This window comes from Grammomys surdaster, unplaced genomic scaffold (assembly GCF_004785775.1).
Source record: "Grammomys surdaster isolate TR1022 unplaced genomic scaffold, NIH_TR_1.0 146, whole genome shotgun sequence".
Lineage (NCBI taxonomy): Eukaryota > Metazoa > Chordata > Mammalia > Rodentia > Muridae > Grammomys > Grammomys surdaster.
The window spans coordinates 10526993-10539239 of NW_021604604.1; the positions used below are offsets into that span (position 1 = coordinate 10526993).

A 12247-nucleotide genomic window follows, 5' to 3' on the forward strand; every position below is an offset into this window, starting at 1 on the left:
TCCCAAACAAAACACATTCAGCAAACATCAAGGACAAAAACAAAAAGCGAAGCACAGAAAACATCTCATCATGGAAGCTGTAGTGTGTCACAGGGTGTCCCACAGTATGTCCTTTTGTCCACACTTCTCTGCTCGCAAATGTTCATTGCAGTGAGTCACTGGTCTGGCTCGAGATCTCTGGCTTCTGTGACACCATCAATGTTGGATCCTCCTCAGGACCTCTGGTTGTACTGTTGTTGCCCTGTGATACGGAGATCCTGCAGCTCTGAAACAGCTGGACTGGCCTCTTTACTCGTCCCGATCATTCACAGATGGTATGGAGTTTGTGGTGGGCCTTTCAGAGCTCTGGATCTGGGCCTGGGCGGTAGCTGAGTACAGTAGCTGATAAGGAGCAAGGTTAGCTTTCCGGAGCTCACGGCCCTGCAGGCAGCTTTCCTGATTGTTGGAGGTGGAGGGACGGCATCATTTCTGCACCTGTGCCACTCCACAGCAGGCAAGTGGCAAGGTCAGTGGGTCAACTCTCCCACACTCACACCCTTGGCCGGCTCATCCCTGCCGGCAGGGCAAGCTTCACTGTGCTACCTGGGCAAGGTGTAGGCAGGGCCCAGTCTCCCAAGTGCTGCCACTTGAGAGATGGGGACCAGCCCTCCAGAGTTTGGCATCTAATGAGGGGTGGGGTCAATTATGCACAGTCCCTGCACATCCACGTGGTCCTCCGTGGCTGCGCTGACTAGGGACATCCCCATGTTTGCTAGTGGTAATATGAGCCAAGGAAAATGACATGGACCCCTGCCACTGCTGCGCAGCCGTGGACTCAGACATGACCCTCAGTGGCAGCTCAGGCTGGGACCATTCCATGGCCCCAGGTAGCAGGACCCGCTACTTATAACAAGATACTCCCCTCCACTCTTACGTCTTTAGTTCCATCTCTCTTCATGATGCTCAATCTGTTCCAATCCTCTTTCTCTTCCATCTGACCGCCGCATGCTCACACGTTGTGGTGGCTCCCGCTGTAGGCTAGCCATGTGGCTGGCAGGCCCCTGGGTGACATTCTCCATCCACGGGCAAGCAGGTGTCTGGAATGCCATGGAAGGGAGGGCAGGTCTGTGGTTGACATGGTGGCTTGCAGGTCTCTGTTTTCCTCCTCCTGGGCTGTGCTGCCTGGATTTGATTCGATTTTATTTGATCTTTATGAGTCCTAGGCATAAGCAACTTTGGTCACCAAGCCAGGCATCAAGCTAGGATGAACAAAGGGCTGTCATCTGCCCTGCCCCTGACTGATATAAGAACAACACCACTACCAACAAAGTGTCTCTTTGCCTGTGGCCAGGGGACTCCTTTACACTTTTATTGACTATGGTTCAAAAGACAAAATATTTGATTCATCAGATCAGATTACCAGGTCTCTCTTCCATGTTTGTTTTCATGCCCTGTCTGAGAAATGCTTTGGTTTTAACCCAGGCTCACAGATGTTCTCCTGTGTCTTTACAGAAAAACATAAAACTCTTGAGTATTTTCGTTTAGTCTTTGATGCTGCTCGGGATTTTAGAAAATACGGTTTGAGTTGAGTTTGAGATTCATTTTCTCGTTCATTAATAAGCAGTTACTTCAGCTCCATTTGTTGAGAAGACCGTCTTTCCCTCCACTCAATTGTCTTAGTTTCTTTGCTGAAGATTAGTTGACCATATATTCATGAATCTATTTTGGGTGACTCTATTCCGTCTTATTGATCTACATTCTGTTTGAACGCACAGACTGAAGACTGTGCCTTCTTACTCAGTCTAGATGCCAGAGTCAGTCCTCTCTCTCCTCTGATTCACTTCAACTATCTTCACTCCGCATCTCCCCGTAGCTTTGAAAAACAACCTGGAAACTTCTATAAAGGCCGCCTATTCGGATTTTGACACTATTGGGTCTTCTCTTATGATTTGGGTATCTTTCTGTACATTTAGGTTTTCTTTCTTTAATTTTTTTCAGTGATATATTTGCTTTAGTTAACTTTCCAAGTCTCGATTGTTTATTGGTAATATATGAAAGAGTTATTATTATTGCTTTGACTCTATCTTGAAGGTTTACTGAAGACTCCTTTCATGACTTGTAATCATTTTTTAATGACATCTTAAAATTAGAAAATGACATCTGAGAAAAGAGACATTTCTTTTTCTTCCCCCGGCCACCACCCTGCCCAGGACTCAATTACTCCCTTTTTCTTGCTTTGTCGTGTTCACTACATAAGGTGTTGCATAAAGGTAGTGTGAATAGACATTGTTGTGTTTATTCTAAAATGAGCATGTTTTATGTCCCATGGCCACGTGTGGTGTGAGGGCAGTGTTCGTTTTGACAAAAAATAAGATAATTCCAGTGAGCACTGTCATCTTGAAAGAGAGTTTGTTATGGTGCACAGGGTCATGTATGATACACAGGTACGGTATCTTGTATAATCCACAAGTATAATATCTTCCATGATACATAGGTATTGGATTTTGTGAAACGCTTATTTTGTATGAATTTTGGGTGTTTATCCTGCTTCTCTTTTATGCTTATCAGTATTAATTACTATGGTTAATTTTTTTGACTGTCAAACCAATCTTAAATTTCTAGGATAACCCCAACATACTAGTGGTGCGCTATTTTATAAGCTTCTAAATGAAGTTTGCTAAAATATTATTGAGGGCTTATTATTTTATTTGTGTGTTTATGTGTGTGCAGTGTGCCACAGTGCACATGTGAGCTCAGAAGACCATTTGCTGGATTCAGTTCTCTCCTTTTGCCATATGGGTCCTGGAGATAGAACTTCAGGTCAGCATGCTTGGCAGACAGCACCTTTATCTGCTGAGCCATTTCACTGGCCCACTGGGTGGGGATTTATATAACTGTGTATTAGTTTCCTGTTGTCTCTGGAGACAATTGTTATAAAGACAGTGGTTGGAAATAATACAGGGTGATCTTTTTATAGCTCTGGAGGTCAGAGGCCGAAGGTCATATCAATAAAATGAAGTCCAAGAGGTGTCCAGCCTGACTTCCTAAGGGTACTCTGAAGGGATATTTTTTTCCCAGCTCCATTGTTCCCTCCCTCTATCTTCAAGCTCATCCCTGCACTCTCTGCTTTTACCCTAACATCATCGTCTCTGCGTCCCCTCCTGTGAAGACTGCTGTGGCCTTACCAGTTCCAACTGGTAATCTAGTTTAGTTCTCCCCCCTCAAGATCCTTTATCACATTCACCATGCCCCCTTTAATTAATAAGGTGGTGTTTTGAAGTTCCAGAGGGTTTTCTTGTATTTTTATGTAGTTTTGGTATAAGGGTAACACTGACCTCGTTAAGCCAATTGAGAAATATCTGATACCATTTCCTGAGAGTTATGTGTGTTGAAAGGCATAATTTCTTCTTTAAATGTTTAATAGTATTTATCAGCGAAGCCATCTGTCCCTTAGCCCTCCCTAGCCCCCCAGACTGTGCCCCTGTCCTCCATCTTACTTTGTCAATCCTTTTAACCCTTTCTCGGAGTACTCAGTGATGATCATGGTGTTGTAATTGCTGTCGTCACATGAACATCTCACAGCATCTGGCCTTTGTTTGACACATATTTGTTGAGTGGCCAATTGGCTGACTGACTGAGGAATTGAATTCGTGTGAGGTATGCCTGCAGTTTTATAAAGTTTTCTTCCCATACTTTTTGATTAAGTTAGCTCAGAGTGGTTTCTCTTTCTAGCATCTGAAAGTATGTCGAAGGTCAACATGGAAAGGTTCAACTTTGTTGAAGGTGGATGTCAATGTTATGTTCCCAGTGAAATGCAGAGAGTGAGGGAACCCCATAGCTGGAGATGATGGGAGAAGATGTAGGAAGAAGCCAGGTTCACCCAGTCTAGCTAAGCCTGGAGGTCTAACACACACATACTCTCAGGAAGTGGTATTCAATGTTTCTCGGTTGGCTTAAGGAGGCCAGCCTTTTCCTGACTCCGAAATTACATAAAAATTGATGAGAAAATTAGAGATCCTCTGGATCCTCAAAACAATACCTTATAATTAGGGGACTTTGTGGGTGTGATTAAGGATTTTGAGAGGGGAGAAGTTAACTCCCTTGCTTCTTAGCTGAGCATGAAGGTGAGCAAGACCAAAGTGTTGGCTTGGATGTTTTTAAAACCTACTTTTAATAAGGGGTTTCAAATGCTTTGACCTTCCTCTTCTTGCCCACCATCCAAAGATAGGGGAGAAAAGATGGTAAATAGGACAAGGGGATGTGGACCTGTTTAGAAGTAGTTCCTTGGGGCAATTTTAATCTCTGTTTGTCAGGATGCCAGCAGTCCAGCTCAGTAGTGTCAGGATAGCAAACAGGAATGAGTAGCAGTGGCAGAAACAGCCAGGCTTCCACCGAATCAGTATGAGTCATCAGACATGACCTGGACCAGTCAGAGACTCCAGGAGTTTTCTGCAGTGCCTTCACTTCTCAAGGAAGTGAAGATCAGCAAAGACGGAAATGCAAGACCAATGAAACATTGCCACGCTGGCTATGCAAGCGCCACCACTGTCCATTCAGTCCTTTTTTATACTTTCTCCAAGAGCCTTCCACATACCTTGTCTTAGTATAACCCCACATGAGTCTGTCTTAACAAAACACCATGTGAGTCTATATCACCTGACATATCCAGAAACTTTTCATTTCCCCAAAGCATGAATCAGAGGCCCTGGGTATGAAAGAAAGGAGCCTGAAGCTGATGAAGTCTGTGACCCAGCTTTGGCTGAATGTTCAGGCTTCCATCTGCATGTAGCTCTATGTCACCATCTCCTAATACAGCTTATATTCTTTTTCCCTAAGGACAGCTATGCACACACACATTTAAACATACCAATATTTGCCTCCAATTTCTAAACATAGTTCCCAATGCATTGGGGAGAAAGGATCTCCTTCATTTCGATCACCTAGATGTATTAAAATATAAAGAAAAAAAAAAAGAATGAGCTTCAGTCACGACTCTGAATTCCCATTTATTTTTCTCCTCTGTAGGAATTCATCTGTGTCCTCAGTTCCCCCGATTGGCTCGCTTTATGATGCTTTCTGTCTGAATACAAAGTCCCCGTGGTTCCTGCAAGTCATCACCGTCTGATTCATTGCCGTTGCTCTGAGATCCATCATCAACTACCAAATCTTGAAAATTTGCAAGGAATTGAAAGCTCTCCAGAGGAGACAGGCAAGGGAAATAAATGTATCCTTAGATACCCTCATTCACTCAATCTGACAAGCATAGATTATGTTGTTTGAAATACTTTCCAGACTGCTAGGAAGTGTCCCCGAGTGGGACGTTTGAAGGGAATCAAGCCTTTGTGCCGTTGGACACTGCCTCACTGTTTATGAAATCACATAGTTTGGAAATGAAAGACTTATGAAGTCATCTGGTCCATGCTGCCAGGACAGACTTCTCTCGTTCTCGTCCTTCATCTTGACCAGTGGTATTTGGGGTTTGATTGACTCCAAGAGCTTACATGTAGCAGGGCTGCTGGAGGTCAAAGGTGAGTTCAGTTCTTGTTTATATCTGCAAGCCCTAGCTCTCCAAAGGTATCTTGTAGATGCTTAGTGAGTACTCGTTAAACAGAAGGAAATTGATTTCTTTTTTTTATAAATCAAAGTCTTTGGCATGTTGAATGTTGCCTACTTTGGTGATCAAATTGACACTAAAGGCTTACAAATATTTGAAGCAGCATTGGCTAACTTTTTGACCTGGGCATAAAAAATAGATTCATTTGTTGTAACAAATAAACAGGAGACACGAAGCACAAATGAATATTAAGTAACAGAGCTCACTGACTTCTCTGAAGGGAGAGCCATGTCTAAAGTATGGAGAATGGATTCTATAATGTCTTCTTTTACGAGGTCTTAATAGAGTCCACCAAATTGGTTTCAGGCGACCTCCATGAAAGGGTCATTCAATCCTCAAAGAGGTTATAACACACAGGTTGAGAACACTTCTCTGGGTCAATAAGGAAGCAGCAAAGCACCACTAAAAAGTGTAACTGCCTGACTCATCTTGGCTTCATACCATACTGGTAACTGGAGTTGAGCTGGTTCAGTTGGTAGCTCTAGTTCTTCTCAGGCCTACTGTGAAAACTTTTGACATCCTTCTTGCTACCTCATCTATTTCTGTGGCTTTTGGTCAGCAGCTCCTGTAAAGCCCAAAGCCTTACATCCTAATGGTAGGCCACACCTCCCATTTAAATCCACCATCCTGTTTGTGATCTGCCTGCCAACTTGCTTATGAGGAATAGAAAGGAAGAAAATGGCTGGGCATGCTGAGGGCATGTCTGGGCAGGGCTGGTTTGCTGTGCCACAGTCTCAAGCTTCATTCTATGTTCCCTGTCACCGTTTTAAAGTTTTTCATCCTTACCAAGCTGGAGACAAAAGTTTCATTTTGTATCAAGTTCCTCAAATTATAGAGCTGGTCACCACTCAGCTCCATCCATTTCTTAGAAAATCAGAAAGTTGGAACTTGATGGAACACCAGAGGAGGCTATATCATAACTGAGAACACATCAATGGTAAAGTTTTACTGTTTGTTCCTATTTGATCATCATCATGTCTCTAGGGAAGTTTCCTTCTTGCTGGGAAATGGATATGTGTGACCCATCAAGTTGCTAGGTATGATTCTTTACAGAGTGTTTGAAAAAGTCTAGGATACAGGCAGCTTAAAAGATGGGAGGAAGGTATGCAGGGAGGGAAGGAGGGAAGGATGGAGAAGGTAAGAGGGAGTAAGAGAGAGATTGATTCGGTCTTAGTCAATGTTCTATTGTTGTGAAGAGACACCATGACCAAAGCAACTCAAGAAAGAAAGCATTTAACTGGGGGCTTGATTATAGTTTTAGAGGAGTAGTCCATTTCCATCATGGTGGGAAGCATGGTGCTGGGCAGGAAGGCATTGTGGCAGGCAGGCAGATACGGTGCTGAGAGGTTGCGCCTTGACCCACAAGCAGCAGGGAGGGGGGGAGAGAGAGAGAGAGAGAGAGAGAGAGAGAGAGAGAGAGAGAGAGAGAGAGAGAGAGAGAGGTGGGCTTTTAAAATCTCCAAACCCACTCCCAGTGATCTACCTTTCCAACAAGGCCATACCTCTTAATCCCTCCCAGGAACTGAGAAACTCATGTATGGCTTTTGATGTCAATTGCCTTGTATTGTGCATTTCATTCCTGTCTCTGGAACTTTGGTGACATTCCGTGGATCTTTATCTTTTGCAGGACACTGATACTCTGGATCAGGATCAAAAGATACTTCATGCTTTATTATTGCCTTTGGATCTTTGCTTCCATTTTGGCTTAAAGAAGGAACATTTGTACAGAGCTCTAGTGGCTACTCTTTAGCCGAAAGAGCTCTGATCTGTCGCTTATTCAGTGGAGATGCGTAGAGAATGTGATGTCTAACTATCGCAACACCAAAATCTTAGTATTTTCTTTTGAAACCTGGTATGATTAAAAGCCACACAGAGATGTTTATTCATGTGTTAGTCTTGTTTATGCCCCTTCGTGCTTCTTAGCATCATATCTTGCCATAAGACAATCTTCCAGCCTTGATTTATGATGTGAGTGAAATGCTTTCAACACACGAGTGGAAGCAAAGATGAAGATTTTCAGCAACAATTTCTGATTTCCAAAAGAGAATTTTTTTTCTGTCTTTTACATGCTCATACAGAAATAGGTGAAATAAACAAAGAACAAATAAAATCCTCTTTTGGATTTTCCCACAGGGAGGAATCTCACTAAGAATTGTAATACCTACCTGATTTGGTTGCTAATATATTTCACCCTCTGAGAACAGTGCCAGTTTCACAGAGATATGCTATCCAATCTTCAGATGCTTGTTCTGATGAATGGATGGTAGAAACTTCTGGAAATTTCTAGAAATGAAGGCATCTCTCTAAAGGTGATGGTCATGATTCACCACTGCTTTTCTCACACATTACTGTCTACTCAGTTATAGGAGGAAACAATCACACTCAACAAAAATCTGCTGAAGACTGCTAAAAGTAGGTCAAGGGTAGTCTTCAGATCTAGAAAACAATAGTTTTGGCACATGAATTAATAAATGAGCTATAATTTGTTTACTGATACTCATTGTAGACATATGCAATCATGGGGTGGCTGACACTTTGGAAAAGGGTCTACTTTTCAATAGAATCCAAATGAGAAGAGGACGAGGTGGGGAGAGAGCTTAGACAGTGAAGTATTTGACATGTGAGCACAAAATCCTGAGTTTAGTGTCCAGCATCCATTCAGCTTTCAGCTCATGTTCGTTTTCCTGTTTAAACCTTAAGATTTACATTGAGCCTTTTCTAGTGTAGAGTCCTCACCCAAATGCAACCTTAATTTTGCAAACTAGATCACTGAAGGTTGGGTCTGAGGAGTGAGGGATCACAGTGACTCAGGGATTTAGGACAGGGATCCATCACTCCTGGGGTACAAGTTCCTCCTTCCCATGCCATGAGCACAGACTCAGACTGCCAAGCAGCCTGCTCTGGCCCTTGGTGGCTTGAGCATCCTTAGCAAGTGACACAGCTTCCTACTATGTGACTGGAACTGGCTATTTCGTTAGGTAACATTGAGCGACACCTCATGTAATGCAGTGTTTGTATGTTTAGGTCATACAGATTGTGGGAGAGGAAGGTAGACCAGTTGTACAGATGTTCATACACCATATGAGTGAAATACCACAGAAATGTGAACTAGAAGGGTTGAGTCTTAGGGTAATCTGAATGATCCTTACTGTTTAGTGGGTTTCATTGTATGCTTATACTGGGAACTTAGACTATCTGCCTTAAAACCAAGGTACAGGAAGTATATATGTAAAGAAAAGAAAACGAGGATATATATTCTACATTATGTGTAGTTATACGTATGCCTGCACATGGGTTACATGCAAGTGAGTGTAGCTCATGAGTGGCCCAGGAGAGGGCATCAAATCCCTGACATGGGCACTAGGAACTGAACTTGGGTCTTCTGAAAGAGCAGCCCTCCAGCCACTCAAGGAGGTATTTTTAAGGCTCTGTTCATTACAGCATCATTCATAGAGGCCCAAAGATGGAACCAGAGCAAAGTGTAGGTGAACAGATGAAGGGGTAAACAGGCATGCTGTGTGTGTGCACTTAAATGTGATCCGTCTTTAAAAGAAATGAAACCATGGTATGGTAAGACCTGGGTGAACTAGGGAGACATTAACCTGAGTTCAGTAAGTCACACACCAGAAGGCAATTATTACGTGATTTCGTGCAGAGGAGGTGCCTACAACAGTCAGATTGACACAGACAGAATAGTGGTTGCCAGAGTCTGGGGGAGGATAGAGTGGGCAGTTCTTAATTCATAGGTACAGGGTTTGTTTGGGGAGGTAAAAAAATGCTCTGGAAATGGATGGTGTTGATGATTGTACAAGAACACAAACATGTTTCATGCTAGTGAACTGTCCTGGCTAGTGTCATCACTGTTATGGTGAAACATCATAGTCAAAAGCAAGTTGGGGGAAGGGTTTATTTGACTTACATTCCAATGTTGTAGTTCATCACTAAAGGAAGTCAGGATGGGGACTCAAACAGAGTAGGAACCTGGAGACAGGAGCTGATGCAGAAGCCATGGTGGGGTGCTGCTTATTGGCTTACTTCTCATGGGTTGCTCAGACTACGTTCTTATAGAACCGAGAACCTCCAGCTCAGAGATAGCCCCACCCAGAATGGGCTGGGCTCTCCCTTATCAATCACTAATTAAGAAAATAACCTACAGGCTTGCTTATATCACCAGTTTTTGGAGAGGGTTTCTTTATTGAGGTTTCCTCCTCTCAGATGACTTTAGCTTGTATCAAGTACACATAAAATAAGCCAGACATCAACTGCATGCTAGAAAAATAGTTATGATGATAAATTTTGTGTTATGTACATTTTAACATGAATAAGAAAAAAGGGAAACAAACAAACAAACAAACAGAGGGTAGATAGAGCCTTAATTAAGCTCTGGGATAAATAATTATCTTGCCTTAACTAATTGATTTGGTATGTATGTGTGTATTCATCTGTATGAGTGTGTGTGTGTGTGTGTGGGGGGGGGGGTGTGTGTGGCATGCTTCAGGTATGTAGGTCAGATGACAATCTTATGTGTGGGGTTCATCTTCCTATATGTTTGAGATAGAGTCTCTTGTTTATTCCTGCCTATATCAGGGTTCTGGCCTGTCATTCTCTTGTCTCCGCCTCTCATCATGCCACAGGATTACTGGAATTATAGATGCTTTCTGATGTTTGACTTTATAGGTAGGTATTCATGGGATTCTGTTTTCTTCCTACTGGGACATCTTTCCTGCTACATGTACATACACACATATGTACATTCATACATACACACATACATACATGTGTGTTGTATATGTATATATGCATATGTATTTAAAACTGTGCATATGTGTATGCACATGTATCCATGAATATAGGGGTACTCATGTGTACATGTGGTGATCAGAGACAAGTCTTGAGTATTACCCTCAGGAACATGATCCACCTTCTTTGAGATAGAGTCTCCTATTGATCTGGAGCTCACTAATTAGTCTTACTGATTAACAACTAAGCCCCACGGATCCTCCTGTCTTTGCCTCCCCAGTGCTGGGATTACAAATGTGTGCTACTATTCCCAACATTTCACATTGGTTTTTAGAACACCACTCAAGTCTTCAAGCTTTTGACTTAAACAACATAACACCAGAGCCACACCTCAGCCCACCCGTACTCTGTCTCAATTCTCCCTGCCTGAAATTGTCACTTCCATCTCAGAAAGTCACTACTGTGAGCCCATTGCCTTATTTCTGTAGCTGGACTGAAAATAGTAAGAGGGTTGAGTCTGCCTGGTCCATATGCCACTGTGAGAAATAGTTCCACATTGCCTACAGCAGGGCTTCTTAAGCCTGGTCTACGCATCCTTGCTCAGCCAGGGGATCATCACATAATCCATGGCATATAGGTGTGTAAAAGAGGCATACGAATCAAATATTTACTGACAATTATTCACTTACAAAAATAAGAAAACACTTTTTAATATGTATGAATATATATACACACACACACATATGTATATGTATATGTACATATATACATATATATGTATATATATATATATGATTTTTGCCATGTGGTAGAGCAAGAACAAGTTTGCTTACAGTTAGCATACTAATGAGATGGCTTCCCTTGTTTATTTTCACAGAAATCATTAAGTCTTGGCTGAATATTTGATTCTGCAGGACACAGAACATCTTCAATGTTGTTCCGAGCTGATCAATATTTTGACTTTGTAATTGCCAGTGCTGTAAATGCTGTTTCACAGAAACATGTAGTACAAAATGGCAGAGGCATGGCTTGGGGCGTCTCAGAAGTTGTTGGAAATTCTGTGCTAATCTCAAGCCAAAATCCATTAATTGATTTTATTTTGTTTTTTTTTTCTTTTAAAAGAAACTCAAGCAAGCAAACTCAAACAGTAATTTTAAAAATCAAATATTCTGACAATATACAGTCCATATTTGATACCAATGATCCATGCTGGGGAACAGCAGTAAGAGATAATAGTAAGTCTTTGTTTCTGAACCACTGTGTTTCTGTGTTCACAGAAAAGTCTGATATGGGCAGTAAAAACATAGCAATTTACAACATATGACAGTCAAATCCGAGCAGAGGTGTTTTGGGCAGATTTTTATGGCTCTTTTCCATGTGATGACCTGCTCCGTGCTGTGTGTGCAAGCTGTGTATATAACCCAGGCTGTGGTGACATCAGAAAATGCAAGCAATAAGACTGTGGTTCATTACGCATTTGAGTTGTTGCACATCCTGAAACCTTTTGTTGTTGCCAAATGTGTTTCCATTCCCATTCAGTTACGAGACTGTTTACATCAGGACTCCCGGTGGTGTAAGGAGTGGGTCTGCCATACCCAGTCATTAAAGTGCTTGCTGTGTAAGGATGGAGAGCAGAACTGTGATTTCCTGAAGCCAAAGAAATGTCTAGTAGGTCTCTAAGCCCACCTGTAATTCCAGCATCAGAAGACAAAGATGTTGATCCATGGAACAAGCTGGCTGGTGAGAATAGCTATACTGGCATGGTCTGGTTTTGATTGAATGATTCTGCCTTAGTGAACATGGCAGAAAGTGATTGAGGAAGACTCTTAGCATTAACCTTAGGCCTCTAATCACATGCATACACATGTGTGCCAAGATAGATGGGAACACATGCACATACACACACACACACAC

General features: G+C 42.3%; 1 non-coding gene across 1 annotated transcript; it reads right to left on the minus strand.

Annotated features, from left to right (window-relative positions):
- Nucleotides 1–1189: 1189 nt before the first annotated feature.
- On the minus strand, nucleotides 1190–1335 carry LOC114619102. Its single transcript, XR_003711064.1, has one exon. It is a non-coding gene; the product is annotated as a small nucleolar RNA SNORA48 (small nucleolar RNA).
- Nucleotides 1336–12247: the final 10912 nt, after the last annotated feature.